At 38.5% G+C, this 25,592-nt stretch overlaps 22 non-coding genes across 22 annotated transcripts; all 22 read right to left on the minus strand.

The window, feature by feature from the left end:
* Window positions 1–291: 291 nt before the first annotated feature.
* Window positions 292–364, minus strand: TRNAR-CCU (transfer RNA arginine (anticodon CCU)). The gene has a single exon. It is a non-coding gene; the product is annotated as a tRNA-Arg (tRNA).
* Window positions 365–1,168: 804 nt separating this feature from the next.
* Window positions 1,169–1,241, minus strand: TRNAR-UCG (transfer RNA arginine (anticodon UCG)). Its single transcript has one exon. It is a non-coding gene; the product is annotated as a tRNA-Arg (tRNA).
* Window positions 1,242–1,887: 646 nt separating this feature from the next.
* On the minus strand, window positions 1,888–1,960 carry TRNAR-CCU (transfer RNA arginine (anticodon CCU)). The gene has a single exon. It is a non-coding gene; the product is annotated as a tRNA-Arg (tRNA).
* An 803-nt stretch (window positions 1,961–2,763) lies between these two features.
* On the minus strand, window positions 2,764–2,836 carry TRNAR-UCG (transfer RNA arginine (anticodon UCG)). Its single transcript has one exon. It is a non-coding gene; the product is annotated as a tRNA-Arg (tRNA).
* A 646-nt stretch (window positions 2,837–3,482) lies between these two features.
* Window positions 3,483–3,555, minus strand: TRNAR-CCU (transfer RNA arginine (anticodon CCU)). The gene has a single exon. It is a non-coding gene; the product is annotated as a tRNA-Arg (tRNA).
* A 1,523-nt stretch (window positions 3,556–5,078) lies between these two features.
* On the minus strand, window positions 5,079–5,151 carry TRNAR-CCU (transfer RNA arginine (anticodon CCU)). The gene has a single exon. It is a non-coding gene; the product is annotated as a tRNA-Arg (tRNA).
* An 803-nt stretch (window positions 5,152–5,954) lies between these two features.
* Window positions 5,955–6,027, minus strand: TRNAR-UCG (transfer RNA arginine (anticodon UCG)). Its single transcript has one exon. It is a non-coding gene; the product is annotated as a tRNA-Arg (tRNA).
* A 2,242-nt stretch (window positions 6,028–8,269) lies between these two features.
* Window positions 8,270–8,342, minus strand: TRNAR-CCU (transfer RNA arginine (anticodon CCU)). Its single transcript has one exon. It is a non-coding gene; the product is annotated as a tRNA-Arg (tRNA).
* An 804-nt stretch (window positions 8,343–9,146) lies between these two features.
* On the minus strand, window positions 9,147–9,219 carry TRNAR-UCG (transfer RNA arginine (anticodon UCG)). The gene has a single exon. It is a non-coding gene; the product is annotated as a tRNA-Arg (tRNA).
* Window positions 9,220–9,865: 646 nt separating this feature from the next.
* On the minus strand, window positions 9,866–9,938 carry TRNAR-CCU (transfer RNA arginine (anticodon CCU)). Its single transcript has one exon. It is a non-coding gene; the product is annotated as a tRNA-Arg (tRNA).
* A 1,523-nt stretch (window positions 9,939–11,461) lies between these two features.
* TRNAR-CCU (transfer RNA arginine (anticodon CCU)) lies at window positions 11,462–11,534 on the minus strand. Its single transcript has one exon. It is a non-coding gene; the product is annotated as a tRNA-Arg (tRNA).
* Window positions 11,535–13,933: 2,399 nt separating this feature from the next.
* Window positions 13,934–14,006, minus strand: TRNAR-UCG (transfer RNA arginine (anticodon UCG)). The gene has a single exon. It is a non-coding gene; the product is annotated as a tRNA-Arg (tRNA).
* A 646-nt stretch (window positions 14,007–14,652) lies between these two features.
* TRNAR-CCU (transfer RNA arginine (anticodon CCU)) lies at window positions 14,653–14,725 on the minus strand. The gene has a single exon. It is a non-coding gene; the product is annotated as a tRNA-Arg (tRNA).
* A 1,523-nt stretch (window positions 14,726–16,248) lies between these two features.
* Window positions 16,249–16,321, minus strand: TRNAR-CCU (transfer RNA arginine (anticodon CCU)). Its single transcript has one exon. It is a non-coding gene; the product is annotated as a tRNA-Arg (tRNA).
* An 804-nt stretch (window positions 16,322–17,125) lies between these two features.
* Window positions 17,126–17,198, minus strand: TRNAR-UCG (transfer RNA arginine (anticodon UCG)). The gene has a single exon. It is a non-coding gene; the product is annotated as a tRNA-Arg (tRNA).
* Window positions 17,199–17,844: 646 nt separating this feature from the next.
* TRNAR-CCU (transfer RNA arginine (anticodon CCU)) lies at window positions 17,845–17,917 on the minus strand. The gene has a single exon. It is a non-coding gene; the product is annotated as a tRNA-Arg (tRNA).
* Window positions 17,918–19,440: 1,523 nt separating this feature from the next.
* TRNAR-CCU (transfer RNA arginine (anticodon CCU)) lies at window positions 19,441–19,513 on the minus strand. The gene has a single exon. It is a non-coding gene; the product is annotated as a tRNA-Arg (tRNA).
* An 804-nt stretch (window positions 19,514–20,317) lies between these two features.
* TRNAR-UCG (transfer RNA arginine (anticodon UCG)) lies at window positions 20,318–20,390 on the minus strand. Its single transcript has one exon. It is a non-coding gene; the product is annotated as a tRNA-Arg (tRNA).
* A 1,522-nt stretch (window positions 20,391–21,912) lies between these two features.
* Window positions 21,913–21,985, minus strand: TRNAR-UCG (transfer RNA arginine (anticodon UCG)). Its single transcript has one exon. It is a non-coding gene; the product is annotated as a tRNA-Arg (tRNA).
* A 646-nt stretch (window positions 21,986–22,631) lies between these two features.
* On the minus strand, window positions 22,632–22,704 carry TRNAR-CCU (transfer RNA arginine (anticodon CCU)). The gene has a single exon. It is a non-coding gene; the product is annotated as a tRNA-Arg (tRNA).
* Window positions 22,705–24,227: 1,523 nt separating this feature from the next.
* On the minus strand, window positions 24,228–24,300 carry TRNAR-CCU (transfer RNA arginine (anticodon CCU)). The gene has a single exon. It is a non-coding gene; the product is annotated as a tRNA-Arg (tRNA).
* An 804-nt stretch (window positions 24,301–25,104) lies between these two features.
* TRNAR-UCG (transfer RNA arginine (anticodon UCG)) lies at window positions 25,105–25,177 on the minus strand. Its single transcript has one exon. It is a non-coding gene; the product is annotated as a tRNA-Arg (tRNA).
* Between the last annotated feature and the right edge of the window lie 415 nt (window positions 25,178–25,592).

Here is a 25,592-nt window from a genome sequence, read left to right on the forward strand (position 1 = left end):
GCCCTATTCAAGTGCCTGAAAGCCTTTCACCACCTCTAGAAACAACAGTTACACCAATCCAATTCAAATCATTTTTTCCAAAGGAATATCTTCTGCCGGGTCAAAAATGCATCTGACAAAGATAGGTGTTTAAAAATTGACTTTGTAGTTTCAGAACATCAACATGACTCTGAAGAGTACAGAAGTAAAATGGTACCATTTCAAAGTTCGTAATACCTCATAAACATCTGAGAGGAAGCATGTAATAAATATACTTATTTTTCTGGAAAAGTAAGAGTGAACTTTGGTTTGCACCTCAGATGGGACTCGAACCCACAATCCCTGGCTTAGGAGGCCAGTGCCTTATCCATTAGGCCACTGAGGCACAGATAAATGCCAGTGATCTAGAGGCATTATTTAAATGTATTCAATCGTCCAACACTGGTGTCTGCATACAGGATATTTCTCAGTTCTCTCCATAAGTAAACTTCCCATTTTCATCCTCTTCCATCCCCGACTTTAACACTCTGTTCTGTGCTATAATGGAGACTCTGCATTTGTAGCAAGTGCAGAGAAATTGGAGGAGTACCATTTTCGAATCAACACTTCTTCTTCCATGGATGCTTTTCTCATTAAACTGGGCTTTGACAGTGGTATCAAGCCGTCCTTGTCTTCAGCAGGACACAGAAACAGGCACCAAGTCTACTAACCAATTTTCAACAACACTCTGCAACTTAATAGACCAATGCTTTACAAATTAGCCAACTGTGTCATCAGCAAAGGCAGCAAATGTGCCAATCCTTTATAATTCTTCTGTAGTACTTTTCTTTCTCGTAGGCAAAATTAGCACTTTAACTGCACAAATCATACAGATTTTACACTTGAAGCACTCCATGAACACATACTTACACACCTTGCAGTTCATCTACACACACTTAAGCTAAAAACCCATTCTGTGAAGTCAAAATTCTGCAAACCTAGTACATATTCAGTGCGTGTACATAGAAGCACTTTTTAATGTCACTTAAATGCACTAGATTTTAGACTGAAGATGCAATCTAAATGACTGTGCAGTATGTACTCCACTTTATTATTAATTAGGAATGAGAACATGATGGCTATGAGAGTATTGGAAGAGCCTGCTTCCATTCTGAATGGAAACCTGAATTGTGTGACCATTGGCAAAAACCGACCACGAAGGGACTCGAACCCTCAATCTTCTGATTCGAAGTCAGACGCCTTATCCATTAGGCCACGCGGTCATGTGTCCTGCTGCGTTTATTTATATACTGTAGGTGGTATGCAAGGATGGAAAATAAATTATTTATAGTTATTTAAGTTTACAAACCATTGTGGGGTTTTTTCAGCTCCTTTCAATTAAATCACTTTTTTGGAATTTATATAATGAGAATGTCACCAGTACGATAAGCTATTGTTTTCTTTTTTGCATTTAAACCTCTTTCTTCATGAGATTAAAGCTCAGAGTATGCTTTATATACCTCTGGATGTTTCCAGAAGTGGAGAGAAACTGTTTTGAAAGTAGTACAAACTGCTCCTTCCTGGATATTCCAATTTACACACACTCAAAGGTTGTATACGTTTCATGAATCCTGACTTGCCCTATTCAAGTGCCTGAAAGCCTTTCACCACCTCTAGAAACAACAGTTACACCAATCCAATTCAAATCATTTTTTCCAAAGGAATATCTTCTGCCGGGTCAAAAATGCATCTGACAAAGATAGGTGTTTAAAAATTGACTTTGTAGTTTCAGAACATCAACATGACTCTGAAGAGTACAGAAGTAAAATGGTACCATTTCAAAGTTCCTAATACCTCATAAACATCTGAGAGGAAGCATGCAATAAATATACTTATTTTTCTGGAAAAGTAAGAGTGAACTTTGGTTTGCACCTCAGATGGGACTCGAACCCAGAATCCCTGGCTTAGGAGGCCAGTGCCTTATCCATTGGGCCACTGAGGCACCGATAAATGCCAGCAATCTAGAGGCATTATTTAAATGTATTCAATCGTCCAACACTGGTGTCTGCACACAGGATATTTCTCAGTTCTCTCCATAAGAAAACTTCCCATTTTCATCCTCTTCCATCCCCGACTTTAACACTCTGTTCTGTGCTATAATGGAGACTCTGCATTTGTAGCAAGTGCAGAGAAATTGGAGGAGTACCATTTTCGAATCAACACTTCTTCTTCCATGGATGCTTTTCTCATTAAACTGGGCTTTGACAGTGGTATCAAGCCGTCCTTGTCTTCAGCAGGACACAGAAAGAGGCACCAAGTCTACTAACCAAGTTCAACCACACTCTGCAACTTAATACACCAGTGCTTTACAAATTAGCCAACTGTGTCATCAGCAAAGGCAGCCAATGTGCCAATCCTTTATAATTCTTCTGTAGTACTTTTCTTTCTCGTAGGCAAAATTAGCACTTTAACTGCACAAATCATACAGATTTTACACTTGAAGCACTCCATGAACACATACTTACACACCTTGCAGTTCATCTACACACACTTAAGCTAAAAACCCATTCTGTGAAGTCAAAATTCTGCAAACCTAGTACATATTCAGTGCGTGTACATAGAAGCACTTTTTAATACCACTTAAATGCACTAGATTTTAGACTGAAGATGCAATCTAAATGACTGTGCAGTATGTACTCCACTTTATTATTAATTAGGAATGAGAACATGATGGCTATGAGAGTATTGGAAGAGCCTGCTTCCATTCTGAATGGAAACCTGAATTGTGTGACCATTGGCAAAAACCGACCACGAAGGGACTCGGACCCTCAATCTTCTGATTCGAAGTCAGACGCCTTATCCATTAGGCCACACGGTCATGTGTCCTGCTGCGTTTATTTATATACTGTAGGTGGTATGCAAGAATGGAAAATATATTATTTATAGTTATTTAGGTTTACAAACCGTTGTGTGGTTTTTTCAGCTCCTTTCAATTAAATCACTTTTTTGGAATTTATATAATGAGAATGTCACCAGTACGATAAGCTATTGTTTTCTTTTTTGCATTTAAACCTCTTTCTTCATGAGATTAAAGCTCAGAGTATGCTTTATATAGCTCTGGATGTTTCCAGAAGTGGAGAGAAACTGTTTTGAAAGTAGTACAAACTGCTCCTTCCTGGATATTCCAATTTACACACACTCAAAGGTTGTATACGTTTCATGAATCCTGACTTGCCCTATTCAAGTGCCTGAAAGCCTTTCACCACCTCTAGAAACAACAGTTACACCAATCCAATTCAAATCATTTTTTCCAAAGGAATATCTTCTGCCGGGTCAAAAATGCATCTGACAAAGATAGGTGTTTAAAAATTGACTTTGTAGTTTCAGAACATCAACATGACTCTGAAGAGTACAGAAGTAAAATGGTACCATTTCAAAGTTCCTAATACCTCATAAACATCTGAGAGGAAGCATGTAATAAATATACTTATTTTTCTGGAAAAGTAAGAGTGAACTTTGGTTTGCACCTCAGATGGGACTCGAACCCACAATCCCTGGCTTAGGAGGCCAGTGCCTTATCCATTAGGCCACTGAGGCACAGATAAATGCCAGTGATCTAGAGGCATTATTTAAATGTATTCAATCGTCCAACACTGGTGTCTGCATACAGGATATTTCTCAGTTCTCTCCATAAGTAAACTTCCCATTTTCATCCTCTTCCATCCCCGACTTTAACACTCTGTTCTGTGCTATAATGGAGACTCTGCATTTGTAGCAAGTGCAGAGAAATTGGAGGAGTACCATTTTCGAATCAACACTTCTTCTTCCATGGATGCTTTTCTCATTAAACTGGGCTTTGACAGTGGTATCAAGCCGTCCTTGTCTTCAGCAGGACACAGAAACAGGCACCAAGTCTACTAACCAATTTTCAACAACACTCTGCAACTTAATAGACCAATGCTTTACAAATTAGCCAACTGTGTCATCAGCAAAGGCAGCCAATGTGCCAATCCTTTATAATTCTTCTGTAGTACTTTTCTTTCTCGTAGGCAAAATTAGCACTTTAACTGCACAAATCATACAGATTTTACACTTGAAGCACTCCATGAACACATACTTGCACACCTTGCAGTTCATCTACACACACTTAAGCTAAAAACCCATTCTGTGAAGTCAAAATTCTGCAAACCTAGTACATATTCAGTGCGTGTACATAGAAGCACTTTTTAATGTCACTTAAATGCACTAGATTTTAGACTGAAGATGCAATCTAAATGACTGTGCAGTATGTACTCCACTTTATTATTAATTAGGAATGAGAACATGATGGCTATGAGAGTATTGGAAGAGCCTGCTTCCATTCTGAATGGAAACCTGAATTGTGTGACCATTGGCAAAAACCGACCACGAAGGGACTCGGACCCTCAATCTTCTGATTCGAAGTCAGACGCCTTATGCATTAGGCCACGCGGTCATGTGTCCTGCTGCATTTATTTATATACTGTAGGTGGTATGCAAGGATGGAAAATATATTATTTATAGTTATTTAGGTTTACAAACCATTGTGGGGTTTTTTCAGCTCCTTTCAATTAAATCACTTTTTTGGAATTTATATAATGAGAATGTCACCAGTACGATAAGCTATTGTTTTCTTTTTTGCATTTAAACCTCTTTCTTCATGAGATTAAAGCTCAGAGTATGCTTTATATACCTCTGGATGTTTCCAGAAGTGGAGAGAAACTGTTTTGAAAGTAGTACAAACTGCTCCTTCCTGGATATTCCAATTTACACACACTCAAAGGTTGTATACGTTTCATGAATCCTGACTTGCCCTATTCAAGTGCCTGAAAGCCTTTCACCACCTCTAGGAACAACAGTTACACCAATCCAATTCAAATCATTTTTTCCAAAGGAATATCTTCTGCCGGGTCAAAAATGCATCTGACAAAGATAGGTGTTTAAAAATTGACTTTGTAGTTTCAGAACATCAACATGACTCTGAAGAGTACAGAAGTAAAATGGTACTATTTCAAAGTTCCTAATACCTCATAAACATCTGAGAGGAAGCATGTAATGAATATACTTATTTTTCTGGAAAAGTAAGAGTGAACTTTGGTTTGCACCTCAGATGGGACTCGAACCCACAATCCCTGGCTTAGGAGGCCAGTGCCTTATCCATTAGGCCACTGAGGCACAGATAAATGCCAGTGATCTAGAGGCATTATTTAAATGTATTCAATCGTCCAACACTGGTGTCTGCACACAGGATATTTCTCAGTTCTCTCCATAAGTAAACTTCCCATTTTCATCCTCTTCCATCCCCGACTTTAACACTCTGTTCTGTGCTATAATGGAGACTCTGCATTTGTAGCAAGTGCAGAGAAATTGGAGGAGTACCATTTTCGAATCAACACTTTTTCTTCCATGGATGCTTTTCTCATTAAACTGGGCTTTGACAGTGGTATCAAGCCGTCATTGTCTTCAGCAGGACACAGAAACAGGCACCAAGTCTACTAACCAAGTTCAACCACACTCTGCAACTTAATACACCAGTGCTTTACAAATTAGCCAACTGTGTCATCAGCAAAGGCAGCCAATGTGCCAATCCTTTATAATTCTTCTGTAGTACTTTTCTGTCTCGTAGGCAAAATTAGCACTTTAACTGCACAAATCATACAGAGTTTACACTTGAAGCACTCCATGAACACATACTTACACACCTTGCAGTTCATCTACACACACTTAAGCTAAAAACCCATTCTGTGAAGTCAAAATTCTGCAAACCTAGTACATATTCAGTGCGTGTACATAGAAGCACTTTTTAATGCCACTTAAATGCACTAGATTTTAGACTGAAGATGCAATCTAAATGACTGTGCAGTATGTACTCCACTTTATTATTAATTAGGAATGAGAACATGATGGCTATGAGAGTATTGGAAGAGCCTGCTTCCATTCTGAATGGAAACCTGAATTGTGTGACCATTGGCAAAAACCGACCACGAAGGGACTCGGACCCTCAATCTTCTGATTCGAAGTCAGACGCCTTATCCATTAGGCCACACGGTCATGTGTCCTGCTGCGTTTATTTATATACTGTAGGTGGTATGCAAGAATGGAAAATATATTATTTATAGTTATTTAGGTTTACAAACCGTTGTGTGGTTTTTTCAGCTCCTTTCAATTAAATCACTTTTTTGGAATTTATATAATGAGAATGTCACCAGTACGATAAGCTATTGTTTTCTTTTTTGCATTTAAACCTCTTTCTTCATGAGATTAAAGCTCAGAGTATGCTTTATATAGCTCTGGATGTTTCCAGAAGTGGAGAGAAACTGTTTTGAAAGTAGTACAAACTGCTCCTTCCTGGATATTCCAATTTACACACACTCAAAGGTTGTATACGTTTCATGAATCCTGACTTGCCCTATTCAAGTGCCTGAAAGCCTTTCACCACCTCTAGAAACAACAGTTACACCAATCCAATTCAAATCATTTTTTCCAAAGGAATATCTTCTGCCGGGTCAAAAATGCATCTGACAAAGATAGGTGTTTAAAAATCGACTTTGTAGTTTCAGAACATCAACATGACTCTGAAGAGTACAGAAGTAAAATGGTACCATTTCAAAGTTCCTAATACCTCATAAACATCTGAGACGAAGCATGTAATAAATATACTTATTTTTCTGGAAAAGTAAGAGTGAACATTGGTTTGCACCTCAGATGGGACTCGAACCCAGAATCCCTGGCTTAGGAGGCCAGTGCCTTATCCATTAGGACACTGATGCACAGATAAATGCCAGTGATCTAGAGGCATTATTTAAATGTATTCAATCGTCCAACACTGGTGTCTGCACACAGGATATTTCTCAGTACTCTCCATAAGTAAACTTCCCATTTTCATCCTCTTCCATCCCCGACTTTAACACTCTGTTCTGTGCTATAATGGAGACTCTGCATTTGTAGCAAGTGCAGAGAAATTGGAGGAGTACCATTTTCGAATCAACACTTCTTCTTCCATGGATGCTTTTCTCATTAAACTGGGCTTTGACAGTGGTATCAAGCCGTCCTTGTCTTCAGCAGGACACAGAAACAGGCACCAAGTCTACTAACCAATTTTCAACAACACTCTGCAACTTAATAGACCAATGCTTTACAAATTAGCCAACTGTGTCATCAGCAAAGGCAGCCAATGTGCCAATCCTTTATAATTCTTCTGTAGTACTTTTCTTTCTCGTAGGCAAAATTAGCACTTTAACTGCACAAATCATACAGATTTTCCACTTGAAGCACTCCATGAACACATACTTACACACCTTGCAGTTCATCTACACACACTTAAGCTAAAAACCCATTCTGTGAAGTCAAAATTCTGCAAACCTAGTACATATTCAGTGCGTGTACATAGAAGCACTTTTTAATGTCACTTAAATGCACTAGATTTTAGACTGAAGATGCAATCTAAATGACTGTGCAGTATGTACTCCACTTTATTATTAATTAGGAATGAGAACATGATGGCTATGAGAGTATTGGAAGAGCCTGCTTCCATTCTGAATGGAAACCTGAATTGTGTGACCATTGGCAAAAACCGACCACGAAGGGACTCGGACCCTCAATCTTCTGATTCGAAGTCAGACGCCTTATGCATTAGGCCACGCGGTCATGTGTCCTGCTGCGTTTATTTATATACTGTAGGTGGTATGCAAGGATGGAAAATATATTATTTATAGTTATTTAGGTTTACAAACCATTGTGGGGTTTTTTCAGCTCCTTTCAATTAAATCACTTTTTTGGAATTTATATAATGAGAATGTCACCAGTACGATAAGCTATTGTTTTCCTTTTTGCATTTAAACCTCTTTCTTCATGAGATTAAAGCTCAGAGTATGCTTTATATACCTCTGGATGTTTCCAGAAGTGGAGAGAAACTGTTTTGAAAGTAGTACAAACTGCTCCTTCCTGGATATTCCAATTTACACACACTCAAAGGTTGTATACGTTTCATGAATCCTGACTTGCCCTATTCAAGTGCCTGAAAGCCTTTCACCACCTCTAGGAACAACAGTTACACCAATCCAATTCAAATCATTTTTTCCAAAGGAATATCTTCTGCCGGGTCAAAAATGCATCTGACAAAGATAGGTGTTTAAAAATTGACTTTGTAGTTTCAGAACATCAACATGACTCTGAAGAGTACAGAAGTAAAATGGTACTATTTCAAAGTTCCTAATACCTCATAAACATCTGAGAGGAAGCATGTAATGAATATACTTATTTTTCTGGAAAAGTAAGAGTGAACTTTGGTTTGCACCTCAGATGGGACTCGAACCCAGAATCCCTGGCTTAGGAGGCCAGTGCCTTATCCATTAGGCCACTGAGGCACAGATAAATGCCAGTGATCTAGAGGCATTATTTAAATGTATTCAATCGTCCAACACTGGTGTCTGCACACAGGATATTTCTCAGTTCTCTCCATAAGTAAACTTCCCATTTTCATCCTCTTCCATCCCCGACTTTAACACTCTGTTCTGTGCTATAATGGAGACTCTGCATTTGTAGCAAGTGCAGAGAAATTGGAGGAGTACCATTTTCGAATCAACACTTCTTCTTCCATGGATGCTTTTCTCATTAAACTGGGCTTTGACAGTGGTATCAAGCCGTCCTTGTCTTCAGCAGGACACAGAAACAGGCACCAAGTCGACTAACCAATTTTCAACAACACTCTGCAACTTAATAGACCAATGCTTTACAAATTAGCCAACTGTGTCATCAGCAAAGGCAGCCAATGTGCCAATCCTTTATAATTCTTCTGTAGTACTTTTCTTTCTCGTAGGCAAAATTAGCACTTTAACTGCACAAATCATACAGATTTTACACTTGAAGCACTCCATGAACACATACTTACACACCTTGCAGTTCATCTACACACACTTAAGCTAAAAACCCATTCTGTGAAGTCAAAATTCTGCAAACCTAGTACATATTCAGTGCGTGTACATAGAAGCACTTTTTAATGTCACTTAAATGCACTAGATTTTAGACTGAAGATGCAATCTAAATGACTGTGCAGTATGTACTCCACTTTATTATTAATTAGGAATGAGAACATGATGGCTATGAGAGTATTGGAAGAGCCTGCTTCCATTCTGAATGGAAACCTGAATTGTGTGACCATTGGCAAAAAACGACCACGAAGGGACTCGAACCCTCAATCTTCTGATTCGAAGTCAGACGCCTTATCCATTAGGCCACGCGGTCATGTGTCCTGCTGCGTTTATTTATATACTGTAGGTGGTATGCAAGGATGGAAAATAAATTATTTATAGTTATTTAAGTTTACAAACCATTGTGGGGTTTTTTCAGCTCCTTTCAATTAAATCACTTTTTTGGAATTTATATAATGAGAATGTCACCAGTACGATAAGCTATTGTTTTCTTTTTTGCATTTAAACCTCTTTCTTCATGAGATTAAAGCTCAGAGTATGCTTTATATAGCTCTGGATGTTTCCAGAAGTGGAGAGAAACTGTTTTGAAAGTAGTACAAACTGCTCCTTCCTGGATATTCCAATTTACACACACTCAAAGGTTGTATATGTTTCATGAATCCTGACTTGCCCTATTCAAGTGCCTGAAAGCCTTTCACCACCTCTAGAAACAACAGTTACACCAATCCAATTCAAATCATTTTTTCCAAAGGAATATCTTCTGCCGGGTCAAAAATGCATCTGACAAAGATAGGTGTTTAAAAATTGACTTTGTAGTTTCAGAACATCAACATGACTCTGAAGAGTACAGAAGTAAAATGGTACCATTTCAAAGTTCGTAATACCTCATAAACATCTGAGAGGAAGCATGTAATAAATATACTTATTTTTCTGGAAAAGTAAGAGTGAACTTTGGTTTGCACCTCAGATGGGACTCGAACCCACAATCCCTGGCTTAGGAGGCCAGTGCCTTATCCATTAGGCCACTGAGGCACAGATAAATGCCAGTGATCTAGAGGCATTATTTAAATGTATTCAATCGTCCAACACTGGTGTCTGCATACAGGATATTTCTCAGTTCTCTCCATAAGTAAACTTCCCATTTTCATCCTCTTCCATCCCCGACTTTAACACTCTGTTCTGTGCTATAATGGAGACTCTGCATTTGTAGCAAGTGCAGAGAAATTGGAGGAGTACCATTTTCGAATCAACACTTCTTCTTCCATGGATGCTTTTCTCATTAAACTGGGCTTTGACAGTGGTATCAAGCCGTCCTTGTCTTCAGCAGGACACAGAAACAGGCACCAAGTCTACTAACCAATTTTCAACAACACTCTGCAACTTAATAGACCAATGCTTTACAAATTAGCCAACTGTGTCATCAGCAAAGGCAGCAAATGTGCCAATCCTTTATAATTCTTCTGTAGTACTTTTCTTTCTCGTAGGCAAAATTAGCACTTTAACTGCACAAATCATACAGATTTTACACTTGAAGCACTCCATGAACACATACTTACACACCTTGCAGTTCATCTACACACACTTAAGCTAAAAACCCATTCTGTGAAGTCAAAATTCTGCAAACCTAGTACATATTCAGTGCGTGTACATAGAAGCACTTTTTAATGTCACTTAAATGCACTAGATTTTAGACTGAAGATGCAATCTAAATGACTGTGCAGTATGTACTCCACTTTATTATTAATTAGGAATGAGAACATGATGGCTATGAGAGTATTGGAAGAGCCTGCTTCCATTCTGAATGGAAACCTGAATTGTGTGACCATTGGCAAAAACCGACTACGAAGGGACTCGGACCCTCAATCTTCTGATTCGAAGTCAGACGCCTTATGCATTAGGCCACGCGGTCATGTGTCCTGCTGCGTTTATTTATATACTGTAGGTGGTATGCAAGGATGGAAAATATATTATTTATAGTTATTTAGGTTTACAAACCATTGTGGGGTTTTTTCAGCTCCTTTCAATTAAATCACTTTTTTGGAATTTATATAATGAGAATGTCACCAGTACGATAAGCTATTGTTTTCTTTTTTGCATTTAAACCTCTTTCTTCATGAGATTAAAGCTCAGAGTATGCTTTATATAGCTCTGGATGTTTCCAGAAGTGGAGAGAAACTGTTTTGAAAGTAGTACAAACTGCTCCTTCCTGGATATTCCAATTTACACACACTCAAAGGTTGTATATGTTTCATGAATCCTGACTTGCCCTATTCAAGTGCCTGAAAGCCTTTCACCACCTCTAGAAACAACAGTTACACCAATCCAATTCAAATCATTTTTTCCAAAGGAATATCTTCTGCCGGGTCAAAAATGCATCTGACAAAGATAGGTGTTTAAAAATTGACTTTGTAGTTTCAGAACATCAACATGACTCTGAAGAGTACAGAAGTAAAATGGTACCATTTCAAAGTTCGTAATACCTCATAAACATCTGAGAGGAAGCATGTAATAAATATACTTATTTTTCTGGAAAAGTAAGAGTGAACTTTGGTTTGCACCTCAGATGGGACTCGAACCCACAATCCCTGGCTTAGGAGGCCAGTGCCTTATCCATTAGGCCACTGAGGCACAGATAAATGCCAGTGATCTAGAGGCATTATTTAAATGTATTCAATCGTCCAACACTGGTGTCTGCATACAGGATATTTCTCAGTTCTCTCCATAAGTAAACTTCCCATTTTCATCCTCTTCCATCCCCGACTTTAACACTCTGTTCTGTGCTATAATGGAGACTCTGCATTTGTAGCAAGTGCAGAGAAATTGGAGGAGTACCATTTTCGAATCAACACTTCTTCTTCCATGGATGCTTTTCTCATTAAACTGGGCTTTGACAGTGGTATCAAGCCGTCCTTGTCTTCAGCAGGACACAGAAACAGGCACCAAGTCTACTAACCAATTTTCAACAACACTCTGCAACTTAATAGACCAATGCTTTACAAATTAGCCAACTGTGTCATCAGCAAAGGCAGCAAATGTGCCAATCCTTTATAATTCTTCTGTAGTACTTTTCTTTCTCGTAGGCAAAATTAGCACTTTAACTGCACAAATCATACAGATTTTACACTTGAAGCACTCCATGAACACATACTTACACACCTTGCAGTTCATCTACACACACTTAAGCTAAAAACCCATTCTGTGAAGTCAAAATTCTGCAAACCTAGTACATATTCAGTGCGTGTACATAGAAGCACTTTTTAATGTCACTTAAATGCACTAGATTTTAGACTGAAGATGCAATCTAAATGACTGTGCAGTATGTACTCCACTTTATTATTAATTAGGAATGAGAACATGATGGCTATGAGAGTATTGGAAGAGCCTGCTTCCATTCTGAATGGAAACCTGAATTGTGTGACCATTGGCAAAAACCGACTACGAAGGGACTCGGACCCTCAATCTTCTGATTCGAAGTCAGACGCCTTATGCATTAGGCCACGCGGTCATGTGTCCTGCTGCGTTTATTTATATACTGTAGGTGGTATGCAAGGATGGAAAATATATTATTTATAGTTATTTAGGTTTACAAACCATTGTGGGGTTTTTTCAGCTCCTTTCAATTAAATCACTTTTTTGGAATTTATATAATGAGAATGTCACCAGTACGATAAGCTATTGTTTTCTTTTTTGCATTTAAACCTCTTTCTTCATGAGATTAAAGCTCAGAGTATGCTTTATATACCTCTGGATGTTTCCAGAAGTGGAGAGAAACTGTTTTGAAAGTAGTACAAACTGCTCCTTCCTGGATATTCCAATTTACACACACTCAAAGGTTGTATACGTTTCATGAATCCTGACTTGCCCTATTCAAGTGCCTGAAAGCCTTTCACCACCTCTAGGAACAACAGTTACACCAATCCAATTCAAATCATTTTTTCCAAAGGAATATCTTCTGCCGGGTCAAAAATGCATCTGACAAAGATAGGTGTTTAAAAATCGACTTTGTAGTTTCAGAACATCAACATGACTCTGAAGAGTACAGAAGTAAAATGGTACCATTTCAAAGTTCCTAATACCTCATAAACATCTGAGACGAAGCATGTAATAAATATACTTATTTTTCTGGAAAAGTAAGAGTGAACATTGGTTTGCACCTCAGATGGGACTCGAACCCAGAATCCCTGGCTTAGGAGGCCAGTGCCTTATCCATTAGGACACTGATGCACAGATAAATGCCAGTGATCTAGAGGCATTATTTAAATGTATTCAATCGTCCAACACTGGTGTCTGCACACAGGATATTTCTCAGTACTCTCCATAAGTAAACTTCCCATTTTCATCCTCTTCCATCCCCGACTTTAACACTCTGTTCTGTGCTATAATGGAGACTCTGCATTTGTAGCAAGTGCAGAGAAATTGGAGGAGTACCATTTTCGAATCAACACTTCTTCTTCCATGGATGCTTTTCTCATTAAACTGGGCTTTGACAGTGGTATCAAGCCGTCCTTGTCTTCAGCAGGACACAGAAACAGGCACCAAGTCTACTAACCAAGTTCAACCACACTCTGCAACTTAATACACCAGTGCTTTACAAATTAGCCAACTGTGTCATAAGCAAAGGCAGCCAATGTGCCAATACTTTATAATTCTTCTGTAGTACTTTTCTTTCTCGTAGGCAAAATTAGCACTTTAACTGCACAAATCATACAGATTTTACACTTGAAGCACTCCATGAACACATACTTACACACCTTGCAGTTCATCTACACACACTTAAGCTAAAAACCCATTCTGTGAAGTCAAAATTCTGCAAACCTAGTACATATTCAGTGCGTGTACATAGAAGCACTTTTTAATGCCACTTAAATGCACTAGATTTTAGACTGAAGATGCAATCTAAATGACTGTGCAGTATGTACTCCACTTTATTATTAATTAGGAATGAGAACATGATGGCTATGAGAGTATTGGAAGAGCCTGCTTCCATTCTGAATGGAAACCTGAATTGTGTGACCATTGGCAAAAACCGACCACGAAGGGACTCGGACCCTCAATCTTCTGATTCGAAGTCAGACGCCTTATCCATTAGGCCACACGGTCATGTGTCCTGCTGCGTTTATTTATATACTGTAGGTGGTATGCAAGGATGGAAAATATATTATTTATAGTTATTTAGGTTTACAAACCGTTGTGTGGTTTTTTCAGCTCCTTTCAATTAAATCACTTTTTTGGAATTTATATAATGAGAATGTCACCAGTACGATAAGCTATTGTTTTCTTTTTTGCATTTAAACCTCTTTCTTCATGAGATTAAAGCTCAGAGTATGCTTTATATAGCTCTGGATGTTTCCAGAAGTGGAGAGAAACTGTTTTGAAAGTAGTACAAACTGCTCCTTCCTGGATATTCCAATTTACACACACTCAAAGGTTGTATACGTTTCATGAATCCTGACTTGCCCTATTCAAGTGCCTGAAAGCCTTTCACCACCTCTAGAAACAACAGTTACACCAATCCAATTCAAATCATTTTTTCCAAAGGAATATCTTCTGCCGGGTCAAAAATGCATCTGACAAAGATAGGTGTTTAAAAATTGACTTTGTAGTTTCAGAACATCAACATGACTCTGAAGAGTACAGAAGTAAAATGGTACCATTTCAAAGTTCCTAATACCTCATAAACATCTGAGAGGAAGCATGTAATAAATATACTTATTTTTCTGGAAAAGTAAGAGTGAACTTTGGTTTGCACCTCAGATGGGACTCGAACCCACAATCCCTGGCTTAGGAGGCCAGTGCCTTATCCATTAGGCCACTGAGGCACAGATAAATGCCAGTGATCTAGATGCACTATTTAAATGTATTCAATCGTCCAACACTGGTGTCTGCATACAGGATATTTCTCAGTTCTCTCCATAAGTAAACTTCCCATTTTCATCCTCTTCCATCCCCGACTTTAACACTCTGTTCTGTGCTATAATGGAGACTCTGCATTTGTAGCAAGTGCAGAGAAATTGGAGGAGTACCATTTTCGAATCAACACTTCTTCTTCCATGGATGCTTTTCTCATTAAACTGGGCTTTGACAGTGGTATCAAGCCGTCCTTGTCTTCAGCAGGACACAGAAACAGGCACCAAGTCTACTAACCAATTTTCAACAACACTCTGCAACTTAATAGACCAATGCTTTACAAATTAGCCAACTGTGTCATCAGCAAAGGCAGCCAATGTGCCAATCCTTTATAATTCTTCTGTAGTACTTTTCTTTCTCGTAGGCAAAATTAGCACTTTAACTGCACAAATCATACAGATTTTACACTTGAAGCACTCCATGAACACATACTTACACACCTTGCAGTTCATCTACACACACTTAAGCTAAAAACCCATTCTGTGAAGTCAAAATTCTGCAAACCTAGTACATATTCAGTGCGTGTACATAGAAGCACTTTTTAATGTCACTTAAATGCACTAGATTTTAGACTGAAGATGCAATCTAAATGACTGTGCAGTATGTACTCCACTTTATTATTAATTAGGAATGAGAACATGATGGCTATGAGAGTATTGGAAGAGCCTGCTTCCATTCTGAATGGAAACCTGAATTGTGTGACCATTGGCAAAAACCGACCACGAAGGGACTCGGACCCTCAATCTTCTGATTCGAAGTCAGACGCCTTATGCATTAGGCCACGCGGTCATGTGTCCTGCTGCGTTTATTTATATACTGTAGGTGGTATGCAAGGATGGAAAATATATTATTTATAGTTATTTAGGTTTACAAACCATTGTGGGGTTTTTTCAGCTCCTTTCAATTAAATCACTTTTTTGGAATTTATATAATGAGAATGTCACCAGTACGATAAGCTATTGTTTTCTTTTTTGCATTTAAACCTCTTTCTTCATGAGATTAAAGCTCAGAGTATGCTTTATATACCTCTGGATGTTTCCAGAAGTGGAGAGAAACTGTTTTGAAAGTAGTACAAACTGCTCCTTCCTGGATATTCCAATTTACACACACTCAAAGGTTGTATACGTTTCATGAATCCTGACTTGCCCTATTCAAGTGCCTGAAAGCCTTTCACCACCTCTAGGAACAACAGTTACACCAATCCAATTCAAATCATTTTTTCCAAAGGAATATCTTCTGCCGGGTCAAAAATGCATCTGACAAAGATAGGTGTTTAAAAATTGACTTTGTAGTTTCAGAACATCAACATGACTCTGAAGAGTACAGAAGTAAAATGGTACTATTTCAAAGTTCCTAATACCTCATAAACATCTGAGAGGAAGCATGTAATGAATATACTTATTTTTCTGGAAAAGTAAGAGTGAACTTTGGTTTGCACCTCAGATGGGACTCGAACCCACAATCCCTGGCTTAGGAGGCCAGTGCCTTATCCATTAGGCCACTGAGGCACAGATAAATGCCAGTGATCTAGAGGCATTATTTAAATGTATTCAATCGTCCAACACTGGTGTCTGCACACAGGATATTTCTCAGTTCTCTCCATAAGTAAACTTCCCATTTTCATCCTCTTCCATCCCCGACTTTAACACTCTGTTCTGTGCTATAATGGAGACTCTGCATTTGTAGCAAGTGCAGAGAAATTGGAGGAGTACCATTTTCGAATCAACACTTCTTCTTCCATGGATGCTTTTCTCATTAAACTGGGCTTTGACAGTGGTATCAAGCCGTCCTTGTCTTCAGCAGGACACAGAAACAGGCACCAAGTCTACTAACCAATTTTCAACAACACTCTGCAACTTAATAGACCAATGCTTTACAAATTAGCCAACTGTGTCATCAGCAAAGGCAGCCAATGTGCCAATCCTTTATAATTCTTCTGTAGTACTTTTCTTTCTCGTAGGCAAAATTAGCACTTTAACTGCACAAATCATACAGATTTTACACTTGAAGCACTCCATGAACACATACTTACACACCTTGCAGTTCATCTACACACACTTAAGCTAAAAACCCATTCTGTGAAGTCAAAATTCTGCAAACCTAGTACATATTCAGTGCGTGTACATAGAAGCACTTTTTAATGTCACTTAAATGCACTAGATTTTAGACTGAAGATGCAATCTAAATGACTGTGCAGTATGTACTCCACTTTATTATTAATTAGGAATGAGAACATGATGGCTATGAGAGTATTGGAAGAGCCTGCTTCCATTCTGAATGGAAACCTGAATTGTGTGACCATTGGCAAAAAACGACCACGAAGGGACTCGAACCCTCAATCTTCTGATTCGAAGTCAGACGCCTTATCCATTAGGCCACGCGGTCATGTGTCCTGCTGCGTTTATTTATATACTGTAGGTGGTATGCAAGGATGGAAAATAAATTATTTATAGTTATTTAAGTTTACAAACCATTGTGGGGTTTTTTCAGCTCCTTTCAATTAAATCACTTTTTTGGAATTTATATAATGAGAATGTCACCAGTACGATAAGCTATTGTTTTCTTTTTTGCATTTAAACCTCTTTCTTCATGAGATTAAAGCTCAGAGTATGCTTTATATAGCTCTGGATGTTTCCAGAAGTGGAGAGAAACTGTTTTGAAAGTAGTACAAACTGCTCCTTCCTGGATATTCCAATTTACACACACTCAAAGGTTGTATACGTTTCATGAATCCTGACTTGCCCTATTCAAGTGCCTGAAAGCCTTTCACCACCTCTAGAAACAACAGTTACACCAATCCAATTCAAATCATTTTTTCCAAAGGAATATCTTCTGCCGGGTCAAAAATGCATCTGACAAAGATAGGTGTTTAAAAATTGACTTTGTAGTTTCAGAACATCAACATGACTCTGAAGAGTACAGAAGTAAAATGGTACCATTTCAAAGTTCCTAATACCTCATAAACATCTGAGAGGAAGCATGTAATAAATATACTTATTTTTCTGGAAAAGTAAGAGTGAACTTTGGTTTGCACCTCAGATGGGACTCGAACCCACAATCCCTGGCTTAGGAGGCCAGTGCCTTATCCATTAGGCCACTGAGGCACAGATAAATGCCAGTGATCTAGAGGCATTATTTAAATGTATTCAATCGTCCAACACTGGTGTCTGCATACAGGATATTTCTCAGTTCTCTCCATAAGTAAACTTCCCATTTTCATCCTCTTCCATCCCCGACTTTAACACTCTGTTCTGTGCTATAATGGAGACTCTGCATTTGTAGCAAGTGCAGAGAAATTGGAGGAGTACCATTTTCGAATCAACACTTCTTCTTCCATGGATGCTTTTCTCATTAAACTGGGCTTTGACAGTGGTATCAAGCCGTCCTTGTCTTCAGCAGGACACAGAAACAGGCACCAAGTCTACTAACCAATTTTCAACAACACTCTGCAACTTAATAGACCAATGCTTTACAAATTAGCCAACTGTGTCATCAGCAAAGGCAGCCAATGTGCCAATCCTTTATAATTCTTCTGTAGTACTTTTCTTTCTCGTAGGCAAAATTAGCACTTTAACTGCACAAATCATACAGATTTTACACTTGAAGCACTCCATGAACACATACTTACACACCTTGCAGTTCATCTACACACACTTAAGCTAAAAACCCATTCTGTGAAGTCAAAATTCTGCAAACCTAGTACATATTCAGTGCGTGTACATAGAAGCACTTTTTAATGTCACTTAAATGCACTAGATTTTAGACTGAAGATGCAATCTAAATGACTGTGCAGTATGTACTCCACTTTATTATTAATTAGGAATGAGAACATGATGGCTATGAGAGTATTGGAAGAGCCTGCTTCCATTCTGAATGGAAACCTGAATTGTGTGACCATTGGCAAAAACCGACCACGAAGGGACTCGGACCCTCAATCTTCTGATTCGAAGTCAGACGCCTTATGCATTAGGCCACGCGGTCATGTGTCCTGCTGCGTTTATTTATATACTGTAGGTGGTATGCAAGGATGGAAAATATATTATTTATAGTTATTTAGGTTTACAAACCATTGTGGGGTTTTTTCAGCTCCTTTCAATTAAATCACTTTTTTGGAATTTATATAATGAGAATGTCACCAGTACGATAAGCTATTGTTTTCTTTTTTGCATTTAAACCTCTTTCTTCATGAGATTAAAGCTCAGAGTATGCTTTATATACCTCTGGATGTTTCCAGAAGTGGAGAGAAACTGTTTTGAAAGTAGTACAAACTGCTCCTTCCTGGATATTCCAATTTACACACACTCAAAGGTTGTATACGTTTCATGAATCCTGACTTGCCCTATTCAAGTGCCTGAAAGCCTTTCACCACCTCTAGGAACAACAGTTACACCAATCCAATTCAAATCATTTTTTCCAAAGGAATATCTTCTGCCGGGTCAAAAATGCATCTGACAAAGATAGGTGTTTAAAAATTGACTTTGTAGTTTCAGAACATCAACATGACTCTGAAGAGTACAGAAGTAAAATGGTACTATTTCAAAGTTCCTAATACCTCATAAACATCTGAGAGGAAGCATGTAATGAATATACTTATTTTTCTGGAAAAGTAAGAGTGAACTTTGGTTTGCACCTCAGATGGGACTCGAACCCCCAATCCCTGGCTTAGGAGGCCAGTGCCTTATCCATTAGGCCACTGAGGCACAGATGAATGCCAGCGATCTAGAGGCATTATTTAAATGTATTCAATCGTCCAACACTGGTGTCTGCACACAGGATATTTCTCAGTTCTCTCCATAAGTAAACTTCCCATTTTCATCCTCTTCCATCCCCGACTTTAACACTCTGTTCTGTGCTATAATGGAGACTCTGCATTTGTAGCAAGTGCAGAGAAATTGGAGGAGTACCATTTTCGAATCAACACTTCTTCTTCCATGGATGCTTTTCTCATTAAACTGGGCTTTGACAGTGGTATCAAGCCGTCCTTGTCTTCAGCAGGACACAGAAACAGGCACCAAGTCTACTAACCAATTTTCAACAACACTCTGCAACTTAATAGACCAATGCTTTACAAATTAGCCAACTGTGTCATCAGCAAAGGCAGCCAATGTGCCAATCCTTTATAATTCTTCTGTAGTACTTTTCTTTCTCGTAGGCAAAATTAGCACTTTAACTGCACAAATCATACAGATTTTACACTTGAAGCACTCCATGAACACATACTTACACACCTTGCAGTTCATCTACACACACTTAAGCTAAAAACCCATTCTGTGAAGTCAAAATTCTGCAAACCTAGTACATATTCAGTGCGTGTACATAGAAGCACTTTTTAATGTCACTTAAATGCACTAGATTTTAGACTGAAGATGCAATCTAAATGACTGTGCAGTATGTACTCCACTTTATTATTAATTAGGAATGAGAACATGATGGCTATGAGAGTATTGGAAGAGCCTGCTTCCATTCTGAATGGAAACCTGAATTGTGTGACCATTGGCAAAAAACGACCACGAAGGGACTCGAACCCTCAATCTTCTGATTCGAAGTCAGACGCCTTATCCATTAGGCCACACGGTCATGTGTCCTGCTGCGTTTATTTATATACTGTAGGTGGTATGCAAGGATGGAAAATATATTATTTATAGTTATTTAGGTTTACAAACCGTTGTGTGGTTTTTTCAGCTCCTTTCAATTAAATCACTTTTTTGGAATTTATATAATGAGAATGTCACCAGTACGATAAGCTATTGTTTTCTTTTTTGCATTTAAACCTCTTTCTTCATGAGATTAAAGCTCAGAGTATGCTTTATATAGCTCTGGATGTTTCCAGAAGTGGAGAGAAACTGTTTTGAAAGTAGTACAAACTGCTCCTTCCTGGATATTCCAATTTACACACACTCAAAGGTTGTATACGTTTCATGAATCCTGACTTGCCCTATTCAAGTGCCTGAAAGCCTTTCACCACCTCTAGAAACAACAGTTACACCAATCCAATTCAAATCATTTTTTCCAAAGGAATATCTTCTGCCGGGTCAAAAATGCATCTGACAAAGATAGGTGTTTAAAAATCGACTTTGCAGTTTCAGAACATCAACATGACTCTGAAGAGTACAGAAGTAAAATGGTACCATTTCAAAGTTCCTAATACCTCATAAACATCTGAGACGAAGCATGTAATAAATATACTTATTTTTCTGGAAAAGTAAGAGTGAACATTGGTTTGCACCTCAGATGGGACTCGAACCCAGAATCCCTGGCTTAGGAGGCCAGTGCCTTATCCATTAGGACACTGATGCACAGATAAATGCCAGTGATCTAGAGGCATTATTTAAATGTATTCAATCGTCCAACACTGGTGTCTGCACACAGGATATTTCTCAGTACTCTCCATAAGTAAACTTCCCATTTTCATCCTCTTCCATCCCCGACTTTAACACTCTGTTCTGTGCTATAATGGAGACTCTGCATTTGTAGCAAGTGCAGAGAAATTGGAGGAGTACCATTTTCGAATCAACACTTCTTCTTCCATGGATGCTTTTCTCATTAAACTGGGCTTTGACAGTGGTATCAAGCCGTCCTTGTCTTCAGCAGGACACAGAAACAGGCACCAAGTCTACTAACCAAGTTCAACCACACTCTGCAACTTAATACACCAGTGCTTTACAAATTAGCCAACTGTGTCATCAGCAAAGGCAGCCAATGTGCCAATACTTTATAATTCTTCTGTAGTACTTTTCTTTCTCGTAGGCAAAATTAGCACTTTAACTGCACAAATCATACAGATTTTACACTTGAAGCACTCCATGAACACATACTTACACACCTTGCAGTTCATCTACACACACTTAAGCTAAAAACCCATTCTGTGAAGTCAAAATTCTGCAAACCTAGTACATATTCAGTGCGTGTACATAGAAGCACTTTTTAATGCCACTTAAATGCACTAGATTTTAGACTGAAGATGCAATCTAAATGACTATGCAGTATGTACTCCACTTTATTATTAATTAGGAATGAGAACATGATGGCTATGAGAGTATTGGAAGAGCCTGCTTCCATTCTGAATGGAAACCTGAATTGTGTGACCATTGGCAAAAACCGACCACGAAGGGACTCGGACCCTCAATCTTCTGATTCGAAGTCAGACGCCTTATCCATTAGGCCACACGGTCATGTGTCCTGCTGCGTTTATTTATATACTGTAGGTGGTATGCAAGGATGGAAAATATATTATTTATAGTTATTTAGGTTTACAAACCGTTGTGTGGTTTTTTCAGCTCCTTTCAATTAAATCACTTTTTTGGAATTTATATAATGAGAATGTCACCAGTACGATAAGCTATTGTTTTCTTTTTTGCATTTAAACCTCTTTCTTCATGAGATTAAAGCTCAGAGTATGCTTTATATAGCTCTGGATGTTTCCAGAAGTGGAGAGAAACTGTTTTGAAAGTAGTACAAACTGCTCCTTCCTGGATATTCCAATTTACACACACTCAAAGGTTGTATACGTTTCATGAATCCTGACTTGCCCTATTCAAGTGCCTGAAAGCCTTTCACCACCTCTAGAAACAACAGTTACACCAATCCAATTCAAATCATTTTTTCCAAAGGAATATCTTCTGCCGGGTCAAAAATGCATCTGACAAAGATAGGTGTTTAAAAATTGACTTTGTAGTTTCAGAACATCAACATGACTCTGAAGAGTACAGAAGTAAAATGGTACCATTTCAAAGTTCCTAATACCTCATAAACATCTGAGAGGAAGCATGTAATAAATATACTTATTTTTCTGGAAAAGTAAGAGTGAACTTTGGTTTGCACCTCAGATGGGACTCGAACCCACAATCCCTGGCTTAGGAGGCCAGTGCCTTATCCATTAGGCCACTGAGGCACAGATAAATGCCAGTGATCTAGAGGCATTATTTAAATGTATTCAATCGTCCAACACTGGTGTCTGCATACAGGATATTTCTCAGTTCTCTCCATAAGTAAACTTCCCATTTTCATCCTCTTCCATCCCCGACTTTAACACTCTGTTCTGTGCTATAATGGAGACTCTGCATTTGTAGCAAGTGCAGAGAAATTGGAGGAGTACCATTTTCGAATCAACACTTCTTCTTCCATGGATGCTTTTCTCATTAAACTGGGCTTTGACAGTGGTATCAAGCCGTCCTTGTCTTCAGCAGGACACAGAAACAGGCACCAAGTCTACTAACCAATTTTCAACAACACTCTGCAACTTAATAGACCAATGCTTTACAAATTAGCCAACTGTGTCATCAGCAAAGGCAGCCAATGTGCCAATCCTTTATAATTCTTCTGTAGTACTTTTCTTTCTCGTAGGCAAAATTAGCACTTTAACTGCACAAATCATACAGATTTTACACTTGAAGCACTCCATGAACACATACTTACACACCTTGCAGTTCATCTACACACACTTAAGCTAAAAACCCATTCTGTGAAGTCAAAATTCTGCAAACCTAGTACATATTCAGTGCGTGTACATAGAAGCACTTTTTAATGTCACTTAAATGCACTAGATTTTAGACTGAAGATGCAATCTAAATGACTGTGCAGTATGTACTCCACTTTATTATTAATTAGGAATGAGAACATGATGGCTATGAGAGTATTGGAAGAGCCTGCTTCCATTCTGAATGGAAACCTGAATTGTGTGACCATTGGCAAAAACCGACCACGAAGGGACTCGGACCCTCAATCTTCTGATTCGAAGTCAGACGCCTTATGCATTAGGCCACGCGGTCATGTGTCCTGCTGCGTTTTTTTATATACTGTAGGTGGTATGCAAGGATGGAAAATATATTATTTATAGTTATTTAGGTTTACAAACCATTGTGGGGTTTTTTCAGCTCCTTTCAATTAAATCACTTTTTTGGAATTTATATAATGAGAATGTCACCAGTACGATAAGCTATTGTTTTCTTTTTTGCATTTAAACCTCTTTCTTCATGAGATTAAAGCTCAGAGTATGCTTTATATACCTCTGGATGTTTCCAGAAGTGGAGAGAAACTGTTTTGAAAGTAGTACAAACTGCTCCTTCCTGGATATTCCAATTTACACACACTCAAAGGTTGTATACGTTTCATGAATCCTGACTTGCCCTATTCAAGTGCCTGAAAGCCTTTCACCACCTCTAGGAACAACAGTTACACCAATCCAATTCAAATCATTTTTTCCAAAGGAATATCTTCTGCCGGGTCAAAAATGCATCTGACAAAGATAGGTGTTTAAAAATTGACTTTGTAGTTTCAGAACATCAACATGACTCTGAAGAGTACAGAAGTAAAATGGTACTATTTCAAAGTTCCTAATACCTCATAAACATCTGAGAGGAAGCATGTAATGAATATACTTATTTTTCTGGAAAAGTAAGAGTGAACTTTGGTTTGCACCTCAGATGGGACTCGAACCCACAATCCCTGGCTTAGGAGGCCAGTGCCTTATCCATTAGGCCACTGAGGCACAGATAAATGCCAGCGATCTAGAGGCATTATTTAAATGTATTCAATCGTCCAACACTGGTGTCTGCACACAGGATATTTCTCAGTTCTCTCCATAAGTAAACTTCCCATTTTCATCCTCTTCCATCCCCGACTTTAACACTCTGTTCTGTGCTATAATGGAGACTCTGCATTTGTAGCAAGTGCAGAGAAATTGGAGGAGTACCATTTTCGAATCAACACTTCTTCTTCCATGGATGCTTTTCTCATTAAACTGGGCTTTGACAGTGGTATCAAGCCGTCCTTGTCTTCAGCAGGACACAGAAACAGGCACCAAGTCTACTAACCAATTTTCAACAACACTCTGCAACTTAATAGACCAATGCTTTACAAATTAGCCAACTGTGTCATCAGCAAAGGCAGCCAATGTGCCAATCCTTTATAATTCTTCTGTAGTACTTTTCTTTCTCGTAGGCAAAATTAGCACTTTAACTGCACAAATCATACAGATTTTACACTTGAAGCACTCCATGAACACATACTTACACACCTTGCAGTTCATCTACACACACTTAAGCTAAAAACCCATTCTGTGAAGTCAAAATTCTGCAAACCTAGTACATATTCAGTGCGTGTACATAGAAGCACTTTTTAATGTCACTTAAATGCACTAGATTTTAGACTGAAGATGCAATCTAAATGACTGTGCAGTATGTACTCCACTTTATTATTAATTAGGAATGAGAACATGATGGCTATGAGAGTATTGGAAGAGCCTGCTTCCATTCTGAATGGAAACCTGAATTGTGTGACCATTGGCAAAAACCTACCACGAAGGGACTCGAACCCTCAATCTTCTGATTCGAAGTCAGACGCCTTATCCATTAGGCCACGCGGTCAGGTGTCCTGCTGCGTTTATTTATATACTGTAGGTGGTATGCAAGGATGGAAAATAAATTATTTATAGTTATTTAAGTTTACAAACCATTGTGGGGTTTTTTCAGCTCCTTTCAATTAAATCACTTTTTTGGAATTTATATAATGAGAATGTCACCAGTACGATAAGCTATTGTTTTCTTTTTTGCATTTAAACCTCTTTCTTCATGAGATTAAAGCTCAGAGTATGCTTTATATAGCTCTGGATGTTTCCAGAAGTGGAGAGAAACTGTTTTGAAAGTAGTACAAACTGCTCCTTCCTGGATATTCCAATTTACACACACTCAAAGGTTGTATACGTTTCATGAATCCTGACTTGCCCTATTCAAGTGCCTGAAAGCCTTTCACCACCTCTAGAAACAACAGTTACACCAATCC

Source organism: Lissotriton helveticus, chromosome 5_1 (genome assembly GCF_964261635.1).
Source record: "Lissotriton helveticus chromosome 5_1, aLisHel1.1, whole genome shotgun sequence".
NCBI lineage: Eukaryota > Metazoa > Chordata > Amphibia > Caudata > Salamandridae > Lissotriton > Lissotriton helveticus.